Source organism: Saimiri boliviensis, chromosome 19, assembly GCF_048565385.1.
Source record: "Saimiri boliviensis isolate mSaiBol1 chromosome 19, mSaiBol1.pri, whole genome shotgun sequence".
NCBI lineage: Eukaryota > Metazoa > Chordata > Mammalia > Primates > Cebidae > Saimiri > Saimiri boliviensis.
In genome coordinates, this window is record NC_133467.1 from 3,145,634 (window position 1) to 3,168,999 (window position 23,366).

The 23,366-nt window shown below is 40.2% G+C and overlaps 1 protein-coding gene across 16 annotated transcripts in view; it reads left to right on the forward strand.

The window, feature by feature from the left end:
* UCHL5 (ubiquitin C-terminal hydrolase L5) overlaps positions 1 to 21,935 on the forward strand; it is a 108,838-nt gene extending 86,903 nt beyond the window's left edge. For 10 of the 16 annotated variants that reach the window (XM_074390096.1, XM_074390097.1, XM_074390098.1 and 7 more), the window contains one exon: positions 7,328 to 21,935. The gene's annotated coding sequence lies outside the window, so the exon portion shown is untranslated. The remainder of the gene's footprint in view (positions 1 to 7,327) is intronic. The other 6 variants (XM_074390089.1, XM_074390091.1, XM_074390093.1 and 3 more) reach the window with 6 other exon arrangements.
* The last annotated feature ends 1,431 nt before the right edge of the window (positions 21,936 to 23,366 follow it).

Below are 23,366 nucleotides of genomic sequence, written 5' to 3' on the forward strand. Positions count from 1 at the left end.
TCACTACAACCTCTGCCTCCCAGCTTCAAGTGATTCTCCTGCCTCAGCCTCCCAAGTAGCTGGGGTTACAGGCATGGGCCATCACGCCCAGCTAATTTTTGTATTTTTAGTAAAGATGGGGTTTCATCATGTTGGCCAGGCTGATCTCGAACTCCTGACCTCAGGTGATGCACCTGCCTTGGTCTCCCAAAGTGCTGGTATTATAGGTGTGAGCCACCATACCTGGCCTAAAAAAAAATTGTTTTTAAAGATGGGGTCTTGCCATGTTGCCCAGGCTGATGTCAAACTCTTGGCCTCAAATGATCTTCCTGCCTCAGCCTTCCAAAGTGCTAGGATTACAAATTTAAGCCAACACACCCAGTCCCATTTTTAATTTTGGGGGAACTTGCATTTTGTTTTACATAACGACTGTGCCAATTTACATTGCCACCAACAGTGGCAAGTGTCCCTTTTTCTCCACATCTTTGTCAATACTTACTGCTTGTCTTTTTGATAACAGCCATTCTAACAAGTATGACGTGATATTTCATTGTGGCTTTAATTTGCATTGCCTTAACTAGTGATATTGAGCATTTAAAAAAAATAGGTCTATTGGCCATTTGTCTTCTTTTGAGAAATATCTGTTACGTTCTTTAATTCATTTAAAAAATGAGGTTATTTGTTTTCTTGCTATTGTTTGCGTTCCATTTATTATTTTGGATATTAACCCCTGATTATATGAATAGTTTGCAAATATTTTCTCCTGTTCCACAGGTGTCTCTTCAGTCTGTTTACTGTTTCCTTTCATGTATAGAGCTTTTCTGTTTTATGCAATCCCATTTGTTTATTTTGCTTTTGCTGCCTGTGATTTTGGGGTCATATCCAAAAATTCATGGCCTAGATCAATGACAAGAAGATTTTCCCCTATGTTTTTGTCTAGTAATTGTACAATTTCAGGTGTTACCTTACAGTCTTCAATCCATTGTGAGTTGATTTTACATGTGATGAGAGATAAGTGCCCAATCTCATTTTCCATTCATGAAAAATGCCATTGAAATTTTGATAGGGATTGCATTGAATCTGTAGATTACTCTGGGTCATATGGCCATTTTAACAATATTAATCCTTTTAATTCATAACTACAGGATAGCTTTCCATTTGTTTATGACCTCTTCAATTTCTTTTATTGGTGTTTTGGTTTTCGGTGTACAGAAATTTCACCTAACTCTACTGAATTCATTTATTAGTTCTAATAGTTTCATACAGTCTTTAGGGTCTTCTATATGTAAAAGCATGTGTTAAAAGAAAAACTTGAGGCCAGGTGTGGTAGCCCATGCTTGTAATTCCACTGCATTTTTGAGGCTGAGGCAAGTGGATCACTTGAGGTCGGGTGTTAGAGACCAGCCTAGCCCACCTGGTGAAACCTCCCTCATCTGTACTAAAAATACAAAACTTAGCTGGGCATGGTGATGCATGTCTGTATTCCCAGCTACTCAGGAGGCTGTAGCGGGAGAATTGCTTGAACCTGGGAGATAAAGGTTGCAATGAGCTGAGATTGTTACCAGCCTGGCAACAGAGTCAGACTCTCTCTCTCTCTCAAAAAAAAAAAAGATATACAAAGAAAAACTTGAGACATAATAAAGTTTAACAACATTTATTTAGCAAAGAACAATTCATGAAACGGGAAGCACCAAAGTTGACAGGAGGTTGTGGGCCTTGGTCTAGCAGTGTGAGCAGTGAGATTTAACAGGTTGAACATGAGAACAAAGAAACTACTTGATTGGCCACAGCTAGGTATTCACCTTATTTAGATAAGGTTTAATTGGAGGCTCCAAGTTGTATAACCAGTCAGCTACTTGCCATTTATGATTGACTGAAACTTGATTCAAAATTAATCCGTTACAAGGATTACCTCTAAGTTAGATTTAAGTTTGCATAATGGTCCCAGGACCAGAAACAATTCCAGGCTAATGGCTTCCTGCTTATTGTGCTTTAACATGTCATCTGCAAACAGAGACAGTTCTACTTTTTATCTTCTTTTTAAAATGCCTTTTATTTCCATCTCTTGCCTTATTGCTCTGTCTAGGAATTCCAGCACTACATTGGATAGGTGTGGTGAAACTCAGCATCCTTATCTTGTTTCTGATCTTAGAGAAAAGCATTTAGATTTTCATCAATACTCATGACATTATCTGTGGGCTTGTCATAAATGGCCTTTATTATGTTGAGGTACATTTCTTCTATATCTAATTTTTAAGTGTTTTATCATGAAATGATCTTAGATTTTATTTTTAAATCCAACATCATTTTTTCTGCCCCTATTGAGATGATCATATAATTTTTCCCTTCATTTCATTAATATGGTTTTATCACGTTTGTTGACAAATGTGATACATGCTTATGAGATTATCCCAGGGATCAATCCCACTTGATCTTGGTATATGTGCTCTTAAATTCAGTCTGTTAGCATCCTCTTGAGGAGTTTTGCTCCAGTTTATCGAGGATATTGGCCTGTAATTTTTTTTTTCTTAGAGTACCCTCATTTGCCTTTGGTATCAAGATCATGCTGGGCTTATAAAATAAGCTTGGAAATGTTCCCCCTTCTCCAATTTTTGGAGCAGTTTGAGAAATGTTGGCACTAATTCATTTTCAAATGTTTGGTAGAATTTACCAGTAAAGCCACTGGGTCTTGAACTTTTCTTTGCTGGGAGGTTTTGTATTACTTATTTAGTCTCCTTACTTAATATTCATCTCTTTAGATTTTCTATTCCTTCATGATTCAGTCTTGGCAGGTTGTACGTTTGTAAGAATATATGCATTTCTTTTAGGTTAACCAAGTTTTTGGCATATACTTTTTCATAGATTGGTCAATTTTGTTTATCTTTTCAAAAAAACAAACTAGTTTCACTGTTCTTTTGCGTTGTTTTTCTAACTTCCATTTCATTTATTTATGCTCTGATCTTTATTCCCTTTCTTCTGCTACCTTTGGGCTTAGTTCCTTGTGGTGTAATCTTATGCTTGTGTTTGAGATCATAGCACTGGGGTGGGCCTAGTAAGGGGATCTGTGGCAAAATCAAGCACTGATTTTACTCTACTTCCCCAATACGAAGGGTGACTTTCTCCAAGCTGTGCTGTGTGGGCTTGTGGGAGGATGACATGGCTAATGTGAAATCACCTTTTCTATCCTACTCAATACATCTTTTCTTGTTTCTCTGCTCCACCCAAGTGCTATAAACTCTCCCCTGAATTTTTTACCTCTTAGGAGATATTTTTGTGCATGGACGGTTTTTCTTTTTTTAATTTTTAATTTTCGTGAGTACATAGGAGGTGTATATATTTTGAATGGTTTCTTTCTTTCTCTCTCTCTCTCTTTCTCTCTTTCTTTCTTTGACAAAGTCTTGCTCCGTCACCTAGGTTGGAGTGCAGTGGGACAACCTCAGCTCACTGCAACCTCCGCCGCTCAGATTCAAGTGATTCTCCTGCCTCAGCCAACAGAGTAGCTAGGATTACAGGTGTGTGACACCATGCCTAGCTAATTTTTGTATTTTTAGTGGAAGTGGGGTTTCACCATGTTGGCCAGTCTGGTTTTGAACTCCTGACCTCAAGTGATCCTCTTGCCTTGGCCTCCTAAAGTGCTGGGATTACAGGCCTGAGCCACCACACTGGCCTTGAATGATTTTTCAAATTGATGATTTTGTGAGAGGATAAATGAAAACTCTTATTCTGCCATCTTGCTGACATCAGTGCCTGTTGAAAGTTCTTATATCAGAATCCCAGTTCTACCTAAAATGCACATTATTTGTAGATAAAAGTGTATTTAGTCTGTTCTCCTGCTGCTAGTAAAGACATACCTGAGACTGGGTAATTTATAAAGAAAAGATGTTTAATTGACTCAGTTCAGCTGGAGAGACCTCAAAACACTTACAATCATAGTGGAAGGGGAAGCAAACATGTTTGCTTCACATGGTGGCAGGAAGGACAAGTGCCCCGCAAAGGGGGAAAAGCCCCTCACAACACCGCCAGATTCTGTGAGCACTCACTCCGTCTCATGAGAGCAGCAGCATGGGGGTGACACCCCCATGGCTCACTTACCTCCCACTGGGCTCCTCAGTGACATGTGGGCATTATGGGGACTACAATTCAAGATAGGATTTGGGTAGGGGCACAGCCAAACGTATCAAGGAGGTACACCTTGCAATTTTTAATATTTGGTCTTATGGCTAAAATTAATGTGCTCTTTCCCTTTCAATAATCTTTTCCCATTACATTTGATGTAGTTATTTATTACAGTGATATCTTTGCCAAATATCTGACTAAGCAGTTCTCAAATTTTAGCATCAACTACAAGAACTGGGAAGAGTTTGTTAAAAATGTAGATTCCTGGGACCCATCTCCAATTTTCTCTCCTCCCTTCTTCACCTACTAAAATTATCCAAACCTTGGAGTCCAGTTCACAAACCGCATTCTCTGTAAATAAAGTTTCACAAAGCATGCTTTCTCCCTGCTCCTGTGAGCCTCACCCCTAAAGGCTCACACGGAATTGTTGGGGTCAGTATGTGTTCTGTTCCACACTGTCCTCCCTGTTCGCTTGTTCCCCATACGGGCTTTGCCGAATGGAAGTTCTGGTTAGCATTTTGCTTCCTGGAGCTACTATTTTTCTCTTCTTTCCAGTCTCCAGTGCGGATTCTATTTCTCTGTTTTATTTCTCCTTACAGCGAAATGTGGTATAGTAACGAATGACTGGACTTGGGAAAAGCAAGGCGAGTTTCAATCTCGGTCCTACCACCACGCCTTTGGGTAGCCCTTTCATCTCTCTGGGCTTCATTTCCTTCCTCTGTCAAACAGATCAAAAAGAGTGTTAGGTAGTTTTATTGTAGTGCATGAAAGATACACAGAAGGCATTCGACAAGTGTTATTTCACTTCAAATAACACTGATTTCCTGAAGAGGTTACGGAATGGCTATAAAAAGTACATTTTGTTAGAAGGAATAAGTTCTATCAAAATAAATTTGATAGCATAGTAGGGTGACAATGGTTATCAGTAATTTATTATGTAATTTCAAAATATCTAGAAAAGATTTGGAATGTTCTCAATGCAAAGGAATGATAAAAGTTTGATGTGTTGGGTATACTAAATAACTTTTTTTGGTGATTACACATTGTATTACATGTACTCCATAAACATGTACAATTATTATGTATCAGTCAAACATAAATGGATGAAGCCAGCATTGATGTCTTATTCATCTTTGTGACTTCTCAGATATTTTTTTCAGTGTTTTGTGCGTAGGATATACCAAGAAATTTTGTTAAATTGAATTAAATAGGATGACTCCAACTAATTCTAGGTAATTAGGAATAATTTGAAATCCTGTTTTCAAAACTCAGGAGAGATTTTAAACAATAACTTAATTTGCTCTTTTAATAATGCTGCTTCTCCTAACATGGGGTAGCTTGAAACATTTTGAAATGGACAATTAACTACAGCACTTGCTTTTAGAGAAGTGTAATACAATGTGCTATTTCAGATTTATATTTTCTTTGTAATATTTAGAAAGCAGAGCTTTACTTTTTGTAAATTTGATAGCTTTTTTATTGACTAAAGCCAAATAATTTATCTTTATTTTTCCCATTTATTTGATTAATAATAATAAATATAAAATAAGCCTTACTATTTAAGTGACTGCAGTTGAGCAGAACAAATGACATCACAGGCCAGGGTCAGGTTTCTCCTGACTCATTACAATAATGTCTTCAACATTTGGTTTAGCTTCGTTTTTGCTGTCCCTCGGGATATGCAGTTCCATGATAACGTAATTTAAAAATGCATTGAAGATAATTTGTAGTAGAATCTGTAAGAACGGTGTTCACCATTATTTTCCCGAGTTATTTGATTGTATTCTGAAGATTCAGTAACTTCTATCACTAAGACTGAATTATTCAAGTAACTGTTCAGGTATCAATTAACCAGTCTAAGGCTAATCTGTGCCTTTGACATAATTACATATTTACTTAGACTTATTCTCTGGTTTTTGCTATTTTTTAATTAAAAATTTTTATTTCTTCTAAAATATTTTACTAATTCAGAATTTGAGTAACAGAAATGAAGCCTAGTTTAGAATGCACAAGAATGTGATTTAGGGCTAATCCAGATGTGCTGATCAAAAGAAGACCAACCAGGCTTTCCTTCACCTTTTTTATAACATTCAGGTTCTCAACAGATTAGATGTTTCATCTATGCAAGCAGATTTTCTTTACTCAGCCTATCAATTCAAATTCTAATTTCTTCCAGAAGCACCCTCACAGACACACCCAGAAATAATGTTTTACCAGTTATCTTGGGACCCCTTAGTCTAGTCAAGTTGACACATAAACTTAACCATTACACGTTTATTGTTAAGGGTGTCCATGCTAAAAGTTTTGCAAATGTAACATATTTGGGAGTATCCTCTTCTCCTTATTCTTTTTCCTTCCTGGAACTATAGAGGTACAGTAGTTGTTTTGAGACCATGGAGATAATATACTACTGGGATGAAGAGCAGGACTACTAAAGGAACAGGGTACCTGATGGTATTATTTAGATACGGAATTCAGCCTGGATTGCACACTCCCAGGTTTATAAGAGTGAGGAAATAGGAATTAACCACTGCATTAGATTTTCTTGTATTCACTTTGATGCAATCCTAACAGCTACACTCAAAATATCTCTGACTTATATTGTCCTGTGTCTCTTACCTTTCTTCTTACTTCTCACCTTTCCTCCTAACTGTGAGTGGTACTACTGTTAGCTCAGGATCTCAAACCAGAATAACAGAGTGAAACTCAATTCCCCCATCTCCCTCATGGCGCTGTCCTCCTGAATAACATTTCTTTAACATTGCATTTACTTCTCCTCCTGCTGCCAGATGTTAGCACAGGATTTGCAAAGATTATTGTAGCAAACATTTTTCTATTTTTTGAGACACGATTTCAGTCTTGCTGCCCAGGCTGGAGTGTAATGGCACCGTCTCGGCCCACTGCAACCTCTGCCTCCCAGGGTCAAGCAATTCTCCTGGCTCAGCCTCTTGAGTAGCTGGGATTACAGGCACGTGCCACCATGCCAGGCCAATTTTGTATTTTTAGTAGAGACAGAGTTTCTCCATGTTGGTCAGGCTGGTCTTGAACTCCCGACCTCAGGTGATCCACTGGCCTTGACCTCCCCAAGTGCTGGGATTGCAGGTGTGAGCCACTGCACCTGGTCTGGAGCAAACATTTAAAATGGATCTTTGTGTATTTAGTCTTGCTCTACTTTAGGACATCCTCAATACTGCAGCAAAAGTAATTCTAAAACGCAAATCTCGTTTGCCAGGGATGCTGCTAAATATACTGCAGTGCGCAGTACAGCCCCCAGTGACCAAGAATTATCCAGTCCAAAACATCAGTAAAGCTGATGGTAAGAAATCCGTTCCAGAATATCACATTTTTTGGTAAGTCTTCTCTTAGGTTTAAGTGATCTTTTCTCACCCCAACATACCAATTATTGTAGTGGATTTTATTGGTCTGTTTGTCTCACCCCTGAGTGAGGGCAGAGTTCATCTTATTGATTGTTGACTCCTCATTACTTAGCACAGAACCTGGCACAATGAAGGTAATTATTAGCATTTTTTGAATTACATTGCAACTAAGCATGTGTATCATCAATTCTGAGAAGCCCCCCCTCTGGGCTTACTCCAATCCCTTGACAGATCTCAACTCTTCTTATTACACCGCTTGAGAAGAAGAGGCTCACGTACAATTATTAGGAATCAGAGATTTTGGAGTGAGGGGAAAACAAATTTAAAACTTTTTCTTTTTTTCCTTTTTGAGATGGAGTCTGACTCTGTCACCCAGGCTGAAGTGCAGTAGCACCATCTCGGCTCACTGCAGCCTCCACCTCCCGGGTTCAAGCAGTTCTCCTGCCTCAGCTTCCTGAGTAGCTGAGACCACAGGCATGTGCTGCTATGCCTGGCTAACTTTTGTATTTTTAGTGGAGACGGGGTTTTACCATGTTGACCAGGATGGTCTTGATCTCCTGACCTTGTGATCCACCGCCTTGGCCTCCCAAAGTGCTGGGATTACAGGCGTGAGCCACCACACCCAGCCTAAAACTCTTTCTTTTATGTGGACTGTTATTTGAATTGATCCTTTCTCTGAATCCCCAAATAGCTGATATCACCAGAAGGCCCTGGGAGACGCAGAGCATCTGACTTGGCAGGGATTCTCTATTTCTTTGCTAGGGACAAGGTGGAATCAATGGGAATGATGGCATGGGATTGGCTATTAGCCTGGCCGTTCTCTAGTCTCTAAGAAAACACTCTTCTCTGGATGGGTCATTCCTGTGTTGGAGTGGAAGATCTTGATGGCCAAAGGTAGGTTATAGGCCAGGAGAAAGGAACACAGGCTAAGAGGAAGGGGGCCAATTTCTAGTATAGGCCTTAAAAATACGGGCAGGGGAGTCCTTATGGCATATGCACTGCTCAGGCCTCACCAAGTGTATCAGTTTCCTAGAACCATTGAAAAAACATACCACAGGCTGGGTGGTTTAAAACAACGGGAACTTATTCTTTCCCTGTTCTGGAGGCCGTAAGTCTGAACTCAGGACATCGGGAAGACGGGCTCCTTCCAGCGCCCGAGGGAGGACCTGTTTTCTGCCTCTCTCCCTTCTTCTGCAGGTTGCTGGCAATGACTGGTGTTAATAGCTTGTGGCTTCATCACTCCAACATCTGCCTCCATTGTCACACGGCCTTCTTCCTTGTGTGTCTCTGTGTCTGTCTTCTTCTTAGAAAAACATTAAGTGACTGAATTTAGCCCTACTATTCTACTCATTTCCTACCCCAGTATGACGTCATCATAACTAGTTATATCTGCAAAGACTTTATTTCCAGATAAGGTCATGAACGAGGCCCTGGTGGATGGGAGTTTGCGGGGAGACTATTTAATCCACATAGGCCTGAGAGTCTCCTAAGGAGTTTCTAGTCAAAGCCCTGGAGATGAAGTGTAGATTTTTTGCAGAGTCTCTACTCCGCAAATGTCTCACAAATTTACCGTGGCGAGAAGTGGCGGATCCAGAATTTAGAAATGCCTTTTTTCTGGCTATCCTCATTGTAACAAATACACGTAACCTTGGCTGTGGCTCTTTAAATTTTGTAGGTATAGCCTAATTTATTTAACATATGTGGCATCCTATTTAATTTTTTTCAACTGACCAAAGTAAATGTTTACATGGCAGAATACCATCTGACCAGAAGATTGAAGTAAGCTTATTGACAACTCGTTATATATCAGTGGTGATAACATATTGAGTCAAAAGAATCACCCAGATAATATAAGAGGAGGCTCAGTGCTTTATTCTTAAAACTCAAAACTTACATTTCTCCTCTATAACATTTAGAGATTCCATCAATCCAATGTACATTCTTTTTCTCTCCACCATAATCAAAAACAAATCAAACACTTAAACGGGTAATTTTTTTTTTTAAATTGTGATTTGAAAAACTCAGAATTGCTAGTTTTGTGATAGCATTTCTTAAAGGATGATGGACAAGGAGGGTGTTGCAACCAGAGTTTTAGCAGGAGGCATTACATTACAGTAAGCTGCATCACGGGTATAATTTGCAGTGATTTGAAACCATAGAAACAAATCAAAGCTACGGCCCATGTTTGCATTGAGCTGAGACTGCAGGCGCATGAACTGTTCACACTGCCAAAAATGGTAAGTATTTCACCAGCCAAAAATAGACTCAGGTACGTTTGTCCTGTCTCAAAGCGTTTGTGAGCGCTTAATAATGTTGACAGTTACGCAATCACCTTTCTGGTCTCCTGACATGGTAGAAAAAATGACTTCCATTGTTTTTTATGACAATTCAAGCTGGGGGTGAGAATAGGTTGAGAAGAAGTAAGATTTCAAAGATAAACGGTAAAATGACCATTAGCACTGTATCTGTAAAACAAAATCCACTGTAAAATGGCATAGGGAAGCACTCATGCCTTTGTGGGCATATGGATGGCTTACACAGTTTAGAGTGCTAAAAAGAGGGGTGGAAAGCAACCAGCTTTGACACATTAGCCAAGAAGATAAACATATCGAATCATATTAGATGCAGTACCACTTGAGTAGAAATGAGAAAGATAATTGAATACACTGGGCATTTAAAAAATTTTACCACTGACTGGGCACGGTGGCTCACGCCTGTAATCCCAGCACTTTGGGAGGCCGAGGCAGGCAGATCACGAGGTCAAGAGATCGAGACCATCCTGGTCAACATGGTGAAACCCCGTCTCCACTAAATACACAGAAAAATTAGCCGAGCGTGGTGGCACATGTCTGTAGTCCCAGCTACTCGGGAGGCTGGGACAGGAGAATTGCTTGAACCCAGGAGACGGAGGTTGTGGTGAGCCGAGATCGCGCCATTGTACTCCAGCCTGGGCAACAAGAGCAAAACTCCGTCTCAAAAAAACCAAAAAACAAAAAAACTTTACCACTAAGGAGCATGAGCTGTTTTATTGCTGTTGAGAATTAAGTCTTGAAAACATAAAACTTTTGGGCGTAATAATTTTGGGAAACTTCTTCTGTTTGATATTACATATGAAAAAAATCCATATAAAGGAAATATAGCCAAACAGAATTAGTTTTGAATATACTGAAAATGAAATATTTATTTTTAAATATAAAGGACATAAATGCTTTTGTTTGTTTGTTTGAGACAAAGTCTTGCTCTGGGGTCCGGGCTGGAGTGCAGTGGTGTGATCTCGGCTCACTGCAACCTCCACCTCCAAGGTTCAAGCAAATCTCCTGCCTCAGCCTCCTGACAGGTGTGTGCCACCAAACCCGGCTTAATTTTTTGGTATTTTTAGTAGAGACAGGTTTTTACCATGTTGGTCAGGCTGGTCTCGAACTCCTGACCTTGTGATCCACCTTCCTCGGCCTCCCAAAGTGCTGGGATTACAGGTGCGAGCCACCGTACCGGCCAGAAATGTTTTAGAGTAGTGATTAAACTTCAGATTTCTGCGGATACCTCTACATTTGTATATTAGAAATTAGATATCTTCAAATGATTCTCCTCCATTCTTCTACTAATAGCCATAGATTGACACCCTAAGGGTCACATATGGCTTTCAAATCTGTTTCTTTTGACATTTATAGTTTCTTTAAAATTGTTTTCAATGTGAATGTCTTTCTTTCTTGACCTTCTAATGTGTTCAGCTGCGTTTTCCATGTCACTCTAGGGTCCATCTGATGCCATTTTTTTTTCCATCTCAGGTAACTGTTTTCTTCAGTCTTCCAAACTGCTGCTCCTTTTCTTTCTAGATTCCTGAAAATCTGCTTTCTCCATTAAATTTGTCGTAATAATTTATAACTTGCTTTTCTGTTTTCCAACATGCTTATTTAATACCACAGCAGCAGGATAATATAGTACAAAGGAACAGAATGCTGACAAAACTCAAATGGGTTTAATTTCTAGGTATTCCCCGTTGCTCTAGAATTGATAAGCTGGCTGGGCACAGGACTGGTATTAAGAAATAGTTTTCCCTCTGTTTCCACCAGGGTCGTCACCTTTATTATTTATTGCTGCCGTAGACAGAAGACTGGTGACAGAGATAGAGCAGTGAGAAAAGCAGTGCCTCAGAACTCGGTGAATCTCTTCTTACTAATTCTGCTCAAGCGCCCATCCCTCTGCCATACCACCTACGTTTAAGGAAATGGTGGCTCCAGCCCCAACTCAGGCAAATGTATTCTGATTATTTTGAGCCACCTATCATAGTTCTGTGGTATCCTTTTCAGGCCAAAGAGATATGAGGAGGAGTTGGATGAAGGTTCTGGAAAAATTTCTCCACTTTTAAGTAGGTAACACTGAAAAATCAGACCTTTTCAACTCCTCCATTCATTCTGTCTGGATGTGACGGCTAGAAACGCTACCAGCTGAGGAAGAAGCCAGAACTTGAAGGACAGAGTGGAGAGAAATGCGGGGAAGCTGAGCTGGAATCCTGGCAAACCATGCCGGGTGGCCCTCCCTCGGTTTCAGGCACTTTGAGTCAGGGCTTTCGGGTACTTACAGTCAAAGGCATCTAAATTCACCATAGCCTTGTGTAAGAGGCAAAATACCCAGACTTACTTAACCGTCCAGAAATCCCTCTGTTACTTTGTTGTCCTTTGGTGTAAAACACTTCCCAGAATTCTTTTCTGGAAAAAAAAAAAAAAATCCCTGCTGAGAACTTAGCCCAGTGCTGCACTGAGAAATGTACTAAATAGTTACCAATGATTGCTATGATCTGCTTTTTTTCTTTTAATCACTATTTCAATATGATTATTATAACTTGCAACTGCAAAATAATTTAAAGTTTGCAAATTGCTTTGTGTCATTTCGTTTGATTCTAATAGCTGTCCCATGAGATACAGGAAAAGAAGCTGCGTGAAAAAATGGAGGGCAGAAAGATTACAATATTTGACCAAGACCAGGAATCTCGAAAATGTCTTAAATCTAAGTCCTCAAAGCTAGTGCTGTTTCCAGCAAATCACAGCTAGAGGTTGGAGCAAACCTATGAGTTATGATGAAGGAAACGTTTGCAAAAGAGAAGCAGGAAGGCAGCTCCAGCCCACTTGCAAGGAAACTGGGATCTGCTCCGGGCTATGTCATCCGCTAGCTGTGAAAACCTAGGTGAGTCATTTTTATTTCTCTGAGCCACAATTTCCAGGAACTACGCGAGACAATCTATTAGGTGCTTCCCTATTCTCTAACAGCGTGTGGCTCTGTAACTGAGAACTGCTGATGCAAATATGGCACAAATCATGCTTTATATAATCCATGAGGCTTCCCCGGCGACTACCAGAGAAATCCACTGCGCACGTTCTGCTGGGCTTCTGTTTTAGCTTCCACATTCATGCCACATGAACACCTGTGAAAATGTCGGCAGTTAACAGATGGGTTGAACATCAACTTAAACTAGCTTTATAACCCAAGTCATGGGCTTCTCATTTGCAGAATAATTTTACTCTAGAGCTGCAAAAATCATTTGTCAATGAGCTAATTTTGTCACCGTGATTCTTAGAACACATTTAAACGGGCGTTAAAAAGGCAGTCCTACAGAGCCTTCAAGTTGCTGATTTATTATACACTTGATGGCAAGTTTCCACATTAATTGTCTATGACTGACTTCCCATCACTACTTTCACGAAGTATGTGACATTTGCTACCTCTATAGGTTTAGGTTTGCAAATTTAGCACTAGAGAGGCTATTTTCTCCTAAGCAATTTGTCAGCAGTTTGAGAAAATTGCTGTGAGGGAAAGCATGTACGTTGGCTGCAGTTTCACAGTCCAAAAGCTCATCTTCACACAGACGAATTACTAAGTCAGAGAAGATGTAGCACAGCGGGACTTCAATCTTTGAAGCAGAAACTCGTCTATGTTAGAAAGCACAAAATGATACTGTTAGAGAAATTGTAAAGTAGTGCTTTAGTAGTGCTTTATGAAGACATTTAGGCACTGTTTGACTAGAAATATCAGGGATTATGGCTACATAAGGAAAATAGCTAAAGGGGTGTGGGGAAAAGAATAGAGAAAGTCTAGCTGAGTATGAAATATAGCGGTTTCTGCCTTTATTCTTAGAGAAAAGATGCTGGGAATTGAGTCCTCAGAATGATTCAAGTGCAAAGGTGGTGATACAAAACTTTGTGTTAAGTCTTTTTCTAAGTGACCTAACTCACATTAGTCAAGTAAAATAGAATCTCTTGGCTCATATGGGAAGTCCAAAGAGTAGGCTGAACTCCTGACTGTAACAGGCATGCAAATGATTTCACCTTTCAGCTTCACTTCTCACTGGATGTTGGCTTCCTTCTGTGGGTAGGTTCTTAACACACTCTGGAAAAGGTGGCTATAGGAAGCTCATGGCTGTATCCTTTTCCTCCCCGGTAAAGTATATGTTAATTCTAGGAAACCATCTCAGTAGCCCTGCTTAGTTGGTAAAAATACCCTGGGTCCATTACTGTGCCAAGGAGATGGGATACTCTTATTGCCAGTCTGGGTCACTGCTGATGCCTGGGGTTAGGGTAGCATTATGACAGACATTCCATTGGGAACTTATGTTGTAGGGGTAGGGAGTTGACCCAATGTAAGGGATTTGAGACAGATAAAATCATAGGTCTACTTGAATGTTCTCTTGAAATTTCTCATAAAGTTTTCATATTTAACACTAAACCTAAAGCTAAAAAACTTAAAAAAAAAAGTGAGTCATGGACAAGCTTTTTCAAATTATCCCTAAATGCTTTGCCTTAGAATTAAAATAAATAAAATAATTAGAACAGAGTAAAACTTACAGTAGGTAGTGTGCTCATCTAATTCCTATTTTTCCTATACAGTTGTTATTAAAAGAACTATGCACCAAGAAACACAAATTGCTAAATGTAAAATGACAGATAATTTAAAAGAAAATTTAAAGAACTATGAATTACTGCTTTCATAATGGCACAATCCATCCTCAATTATTAATTTGTGGCCACACTTGAATAAATCTAATGCAACCCAGAAGATACTGGAAATGACGTTTTCATGAACCTTAATGGAGTTTATCATTAGAGTGGGTTCCGTGGAACAGACTCTGAGATGAGCCGCATGCAGATTTCTAAGAGAGGGAGGAAGGCAGGGTTAAGCAGAGGCAAAGCTGATCTGCCATGCAACTGCGACTGAAATCCCAGCCCATCCACAGGCGCGCTGGAGCTGCTGTAGCCCTTTAAAGTTCCTAAATTGAGGCAAAGGGGCCAGGCCTTTGCTCTTCCACACCGACCAGCCATTTAACGCAGGCTGGCCCAGGGTGGAGAGAGAGACATAACCGTGGGCCAGGAAGCTCCTCTGCTGAGGGCAATTCCCAGGCAGGGACTCAGCTGTGAGCTTTAAGCAGACAACACTGCTGGGAGCTGGGGGAGTGAGTGCCTCAGAGCTGCACAAGAAGCTAAGTAGCACGTCACAGCATCCACTACAGGGCCTGCTGCTGGAAAGACACACCATTACACTATGCAAATGCCAGGTCTCGTTTCATTTCGGTCTCCAGACAGGGACAGTCTCTTTTGGCCAGAGAAAATTTGCATGTTTCCCATGGTCACAACAGGCAAGAGAACAAGGGGTCAGAGCAAAGCATGCTAATACTGCTTAGAGGAGGCAGTTATTCAAGAAAACAGAGATAAGGAACAAGGTAATTCCAGTGAGAGGAGCACAAAGCATGACATGGCCACTCCTAGGGTTAACAAGCAAAGATTCATCTGCCAGGGTTTTTCTTTTTTGAGACAGGGTCTTGCTCTCTTGCCCTGGCTGGAGGACAGTGGTGTGATCATGGCTCACTGCAGCCTCCATTTCTTGGGCTCAGCTGATTCTCCCACCTCAGCCTCCCAAGTAGCTGGGACTACAGGCATATGCCATCGTGCCTGGCTAGTTTTTTGTAGATAGAATTTTTTTGTATTTCTTGGGTTTTGTCCCCATTGCCCATGCAAGTCTTAAACCTCTGGACTCAAGCAAGCCCCCATCTGAGTCTTCCAAAATGTTGGCATCACAGGCGTCAGCCATGACACTCAGCTGTGAAACCAGATTTAAGTATCTCGGCCCAGATATTATCGTATCAGAAACAGAATAGCTGAGGCAAAAAAAAAAAAAAAAAAAAAAAAAAAAAAGAGACGATTGTCTTAGCCCACAGTCAGCGCCCTTATCCAAACTTCTTAACTGTGATCACCAGTACCTTGGTGAGTGAGAACTGGAATGGATATTACATTGCAGTTTATTCAATACATCTGTTAGAACTCAGGTGTTAATTTTTGCTTCTCCCTGTTTTTATGCTGGCATTTTAAGCTGAAGTAGGAGGGTATTAATTCAGTCTCAAGTTGTCCATCCAGCAGCTATTGTCTAAATCAAGTTCTTTTCATCATCAGTAGCTCCACCAACGGGCAAAATTCTTCCTCCTTGCTAGCCCTAAACCCTTGACAGGTAGCATCGCTGTTCTCGTGAGTACCCCAAATGGGAAAATGTGGGACAATTCTCATCCCTCTTTACTGCTCTGCTCCTTTGTTTATCATATTAATTGCACAGAAGACTGCACAGATATATTAGATTTTACTGATTGGTTGGAGGTGGCTGATGAAAATTATAATCTAGGGTGAGAAAAAAAGACATTTCTTTTTCTTTTGAGACAGGGTCTCTGTTGCCTAGGCTGGAGTGCTGTGGCAGTATCTTGGCTCAAAGCAGTCTCAAACTCCCAGGCTCAAGAGATCCTCCTACCTCAGCTTCCCAAGTAGCTGGAACTGTAGGTGCACCACACCTGGATAATTTTTGTATTTTTTGTAGAGACAAGGTTTCACCATGTTGCCCAGGCTGGTCTCGAGCTCCTGAGCTCAAGTGATCCACCCACCTCAGCCAGCCGAAGTGCCAAGATTACAGGCACGAGCCACTAGGACAGGCTGAAAGAGCTATTTCTGTGTGATTTTTCTGCATAATTTAAAATAAAAACATGCAAGAAACGGACTGTCATAGGCAGTTATATTTCTCATCAGTCCTTTTTCCTTTAAACTTGGATCTCTTTGTAAGAGTATTACCTCCTAAATCTGCCCATAGCTCCCCATGTACTTTTAAGGTAATTCTATTTTTAGTTATGAAAGTTGACCTTCCATCAGGATTCACCCTTCTCTTCTCAGCAGTATCTTTAGCCAAATCTGAATTAATCTGTTCAGAATGAACAGCAGAATAGTCTTTGGATTTGATTCAAATCACTGAAGCACTTTGGGAATGAGGACAGCTATACCAGCCAGAGAGACCCTGGTGACTTATGATGTCACAGAACACCTGATGTGCTTGAGATTGGTCCCAGGTGAGGCTTCCCCACCAGTGTGTCACACACTTCTCTTTATTCTTTCACTTGTCTGACAAATAACAGTTAAATCCAATATCTACCCCCAAACCCCCTCTCAAGGACAGACTAAACCTGTATGAAAGAAAAAATGTTTTCTTACTAGTGCTGTAATTTGCAAAGTCAAATTCTTCTCTTGAGGTGTAACTGATATAATACACAGAGTATTTCATATAATACTGTCTGCCTCTTCTCATTTTTGAATTGTGCAGACTTGGGTCCATTAGAAATAAGAAACTGATCATTTACTGAGTTAAGCATTTCCATTTAATCGGCGTTCCATTTTACGTATTTTTCATTTTAGAGTTGGTTCAGTTGTATTCAACTAATTCTTTTATGCCCTCATTTAGTCCTCCGCATATTGATATACATAAATCCCTAAACCATTCTGATATCCAGAGTAAGAGGCACCAGGTAACTCCTGTTGTGGGATCTTGTCTGGGCATGCTATACTTAATGCTAAATCACCTGAAATATTCCTTGGTTCTTATGAAAACAAGCATCTTAGGTAATTTAGGGTGCTTATTTGAAAAAAGGGTTGGGGCTTTATTTAATCATTTTATTTATATATTTTTAAATTTGAGCATGATAACATTTTAAAAGAGTGTTTTTCCTCCTTTGTTATTTCTGAAGTATTGAATTTATTTGTAGTCGGGTTGACGGAGAGCAGAGATATTGAGCAGTCGGCTTCAGAAACAAAGCTGCACAGGAAAGTAGATCAGGTCTTAGAAAACCTTGTCTCTCGTGCTAGAAAGTTTAGACATAAAGTCAGTTGCTGAAGGCAGTGGGAATCCACTGTGGACTTTTAGATTTTTTAGTTTTTCCATTGAAGGATTTTTTACAGTGGAGTGACATGACTCTGTTTTTGTTTTAGGAAGATTAGGTTAGAGACAGTGTGGAAAATAAATTTAAGAAGCATTTATCTGTTTGTTCATCCAACAATATTAAATATTATGAATGTCCTCTTCCCTCAGGGAGCTTAAATTTTTTGAGGGAGACAAATGACGATCATTTATATAATAAGTAATTTATCTATACTTGGGAGGAGTGCTATGAATGAGGATAGCACTGAATAAGAATGTATCAAGAGGAAGCCAGGTGTGGTGGCTCATCTCTATAATTTCAACATTTTGAGAGGCCTACATCAGCTGATCACTGGAAGCCGGGAACTGGAGACCAGCCTGGTCAACATGGCAAAACCCCATCTCTACTAAAACAAAGATTAGCCAGGTGTGGTGGCAGGCGCCTGTAATCCCAGCTGCTTCAGAGGTTGAGTCGGGAGAATAGCTTGAACCTGAGAGGCAGAGATTGCAGTGATCCGAGATCAGCCACAGCACTCCAGCCTGGGTGACGACAGAGTGAGACTCTGTCAGAAAAAGAAAAAGAAGAAAAAAAAAAAAGAATATATACTAGTTCTGCACAAATTCAGGGAAGCCTTCCAGAGAATCAGACTCGAGGTGCAGAGACAGATTATGTCTGTTGCATAACTAGAGTAGTGAAATTGAATCAGTTGGGGATATATCACAGAGAATAAAATAGATCCCCCCAAAAGTTGGTGATTGTGTGTGGGGAAGCTAGAACTCTAGGAAGACAGAAAAGTATTTGGCTTAGATGAGTGGATGATGGTTGGGAGGTGAGGGAAGATGCTGATTTTGGAGTGTTCATAGGCCATGTTTGTTCATACCCCCAGAAAGTAACTGGGTATAGAAATTTAGAATAAAAGAAAAACCTTTGGACTAAAGATACCATTTTTAGGTCATTAAGACTGAGGGGATAACCACAGGGTATGGGATTCGAAGAGATAATTTGTAAACAATTTTTAGAATGAGACTAGAGAAAACTTAGCAAAGAATCTTAAAACTAGTAACATTTAGGGGATAGATAGAGGAAATGGAATTCATGGAAAATCCTGAGAAGAAACTAATAGAGAGTCATCACTCCTGGGAGGCAGGGGAAGAACAAGGGCTTGGTCACTGATGTCAAATGCTGCAGAGAGATCAAGCAGATATGGAAAAGGAGGCACTCACTTTAGTGACAAGGGCATCCCATGATCAGGAGAGTTCTAAACAATCACTGAAAAATAAGGAGGTGGAGAAATTAAGGCAGACAATTCATTAAGATTCTTGACTCTAGAGAGGTAGGAGACCACCGTGAAAGGGTTGAGTACAATTTAAGCACTGTTTTTATTTTTTTTAAAGATTTCTTTTTAATTTTTAGCTGATAAAGATCTGAGCATGTGATGAATATGGGAAAAAGCCAATCAGAGAAAGAATAGTCAGAGATCCAGGAGAGTGGGAGTGTCCTGACAAGAGTGAAGTCCCGCAGCGATGAGTGCGGTGGGATCCTGACCGCTGGTGATACGATTTCCTGTTATAGTCAGCACCGAACACTTTCCTCTGGATGGTGTAATAGTGTGATTACAACAGAATAAATTTATACAGATTCACAGATGAGCATGAAAGGGGTGTCATAGGAAAAAGGGAGTTCAGCAGAATTCTAGAAGACGGAAAGTGAATGGCATTTTCACAGATGTAGCAGGGAGGCCGCAGCCAAGAGAGTCTCAGAAAACATATCAGTAAGAAGAAAAATGATTTTCTCGCAGAACGCAGAGAGGGTCAGAAGATATTTTTAGATGTTAAGCAGCAGAGAAAAGTCCAAAACAAGGAGATGGAAGTCGATGCATGGAATTGCCAATCACTACAATGTACATAATTCTGGCATAATTTCCTCTAATTCCCAGTTAGAAGATCAGAAGTTTCTTCTCTAATTGGACAGTGTCCCCCCACAACAAATGACCTCTAACTGGTATCATTTAAGAATCCTGGTATAATAACTTGTTTACTGAGTCATCTCCCTACAGCAAATCATCCAGTTGAAACACTTCATTCACGTTGGCAGAACCTTAGCTATGAACAAAGACTAGGGATCCCTAGACATTTGAGATAGCATGAACACAACTGGAAAACACATCAGTAAAGGTCCTCGAGGAAATACATGCATGTAGTGCAAAGAACAAAAGAGAAGCAACATGTAGCAAATTGGATGGAGCTGGAGGTGATTACTGTAAATGAAATAGCTCTGGAATGGAAAACCAAATATGATATGTTCTCACTTATAAGTGGGAGCTAAGCTATGAGGAAGCAAAGTCGTAAGAATGATGTAATGGACTTTGGGAACTCGCAGGGGAGGTTGGGAGGGAGGTGAGGAATAAAAGACTACATATTGTGTAGAGCAGTATTATGAAATCCTAGAAATATAAAGAACAGCATAGGCCGGGCGCGGTGGCTCAAGCCTGTAATCCCAGCACTTTGGGAGGCCGAGGCGGGTGGATCACGAGGTCGAGAGATCGAGACCATCCTGGTCAACATGGTGAAACCCCGTCTCTACTAAAAACACAAAAAAATTAGCTGGGCATGGTGGCACGTGCCTGTAATCCCAGCTACTCGGGAGGCTGAGGCAGCAGAATTGCCTGAACCCGGGAGGCGGAGGTTGCGGTGAGCCGAGATCGCGCCATTGCACTCCAGCCTGGGTAACGAGAGCGAAACTCCGTCTCAAAAAAAAAAAAAAAAAAAAGAACATCCTCGTACTAAAAGTCAAGTAGTGCACCCATCACCTGAGTAGTATGGGTGATGGGTGCACTGAAATCCTAGAAATATAAAGAACTTATTCACATAACTAAAAGTCACCAGTACCAAGAAAACCTATTGATAAAAAATGACAAAGGACTTGTGTAGTAATTTCACCAGAGAAGACACACAAACGACAAATAAGCTCAGATTTCCAAATGGCACGTTGAAGATGCTCAACATCACTGATCATTAGAAAAATGCAAAGACAAACGGCAGTGAGATAGTACCTAATACCAATTGTGACAGCTATTACTAAAAAAACAGAAACTAACAAGCATTGGTGAGATGTGGTAAAATTAAAAGTGCTGTGCACTGTTGTAGGGAATGTAAAATGCTGACATCACTGCAGAAAATAGTAAAGTTGTTCTTCAAAAATGAAAAACAGAATTAATATTATGGTTCAGCAATTCCGCTTCCGGGTATATATCCAAAATAATTGAAAACTTGGTCTTGAAGAGATATTTTTGCACACAATCATGGCAGTATTATTCAAATCAGCCAAAAGATGGAAGTAATCTATGTGTGCATCAATGGATGAATATTTTTTTAAATGTGTATGAAACACACAGATATCATAATAGAATATTATTCAGCTTTTAAAAAGGAGCGAGATTCTGACACAAGTTACAACATGGAGAAACCCTGAGGATGTCATGCTACATGAAATAAGCCAGTCACAAAATGACAAATTCTGTAGGATTTTACTTATGTGAAGTACTTGGAATAGTGAAACTCATAGAAAAGGAACTAGAAAGCTGATTGCCAAGGACTGAAGGAGAGGGGAATGGGGAATGATTGTTTAATCGGCACAGAGTAAAGTTTTAAAAAATAAAGAGTTCTGGAAAATGAGAGAAAAAATAAAGACACACCAAATAAATTCTAATTAGTATTTTCACAGGAATTAAGGATGCCGTGAGAAAGGAAATTCAGAGAACAACCAGAACAACAAAAGATCCTGGAAACAGAAAATATTCATTAAAATTTTTAAAAAATCCGTAAAGTAAATGAAAGATAATGTTGAGAAGACTTTCCCAGAAAGTAGCACAAAATAGCTAGATGGAGGGTAAGGATTTCATGGAAATCCCTAAAAAAAAGATTTTAAATGTGTATTATATAAAAATGTAAAGTCGTTGACGGAGATACCCAAGATTGTTCGGCAGAATGTGGTTCTGGAGAAGGCCGTGATAAAGGCAGCAGCAGAGACAGCTGTGTGCATTTCAACACGCCGGGTACCCTCCTGGAGAGTTCTCAACCATAAATTCAAGACAATCAGACAGTCATTAAAAAGGCTAAATTAGTTCAAATAAGAAGCAGCACCTGGCTCATGGTAAATGCTCTCTGAGTGTTGGCAATTAATACGACCTGAATCTCCTTTTCTTTGGAAAACCAAGGTCTTGGAATTAAAAAAAAAAAAAAAAAAAAAGCAAAGCACACATAGGGATTCTGTGTTCAAAAATTCACTCTTGCAGGTAAGCCCATATTTAGCTTTCAGACCGTTGCTTCTGCTGTGAGTTAAAACATCGATTTCGCTGCTCCTTTCAATTCTTCGTTCTCTCTGCAGTGTTTTGCGCCTTCTCCTAAGGCTCTGGGAGCCCTGCGGAGTGACAAGGATCAAGACCTTGGTGTCTAACTCTAAAGTTAATTGCCTCACAAGAACAGACGCAAGATTTCAAGTGTTACGAGATCTACAAAAGAGTCAGATGACAGCAGGATTATATGTTCTTGAGGTTTAAAATACTGGTGACCCAGGCTTAGGATGAAACAATCAGCAACCGCTGTAGCTTCTGCAGAGGAAGTGAGGTCTGCTTTGATGGCAACTCTCATCTGGGCACGCAGGAAGCCTAATGAGTGTTTCTCCTGGGCCTCTACCTGTAGCAGCAGCAGCCTTCGGTGGAAAGAAAGGACGCCTCTCTGGAAGGGGTAATGTTCTTCCTTTTTGCTTCCTTCTTCAGGGACATTCCACTTTCCCTGGCTTTTGTGTGGCCTGGTGTGGTTTTTGTGATGATGACAGGATTTTCTGTTCTTATGCACGGCGTGTAATTTACCTGTAAGTCCGAACCAAGCTTATAATCCTTAAGTTTTCTGTAAACCTTGCAGAGGGTCCCTCAAAGGCTTTGTGTTTCCAAGTGTTAGAAGTGTGACTGGATTGAGAAGACGTGTGAGTCAGCGCACATGGCTGCAAGTGACAGAAAGACCTTCTCAAATCAACTTTATCAAAAAGAAATATTTGTTTGCCTACCTACCCGGAAAAGTCTGGAATACAGCTGACTTCAGATACAGCAGAGTACAACAGCTTAAATGAGAACGAGAGATTTCTCTCCCTTCTCATCTCTGCGTATTTCTGATTATGTTAGCACATTGGCCTCTTTTTCTGGTAATACAGACAGGCTTCCTCCATATGGCTTGGGAAGATGGCTATTAAGCAGCTTAAATTTAAATCTTCCTAGAATTGTGACTCCAAAGGCAAAGAAGGAAGTGCTCCTAATTTGAATTAATCTAATAGTCACATGGAGGTTTCTGATTGGCCTGGATGGAGACTTGTGCTCATGTTCTAAGGAATCGTTGTTGCTTTAGTATGGACAAGTCTGATTGCCCTGACATGGTCCCTGGCTCACACCTGTGACAGGACACTGTGGTAAGGGGGAGGCCTTTCTCAATGAAGAAGGGATGTGCTGTTATTACAAATGTAGCAGATAAAACTATAGTTACCACATTTAACACGGTGAGAGGAAAGAGGAGGCCGATTTGCATTTGTTTTCTTTATATCTCTGGCTTGATAACCATATTCAATCTTGGCTCCTCAGAGACCTGGTGGATATTCTTGATTATTTTTATTTATTTATTTTTATTGTACTTTAA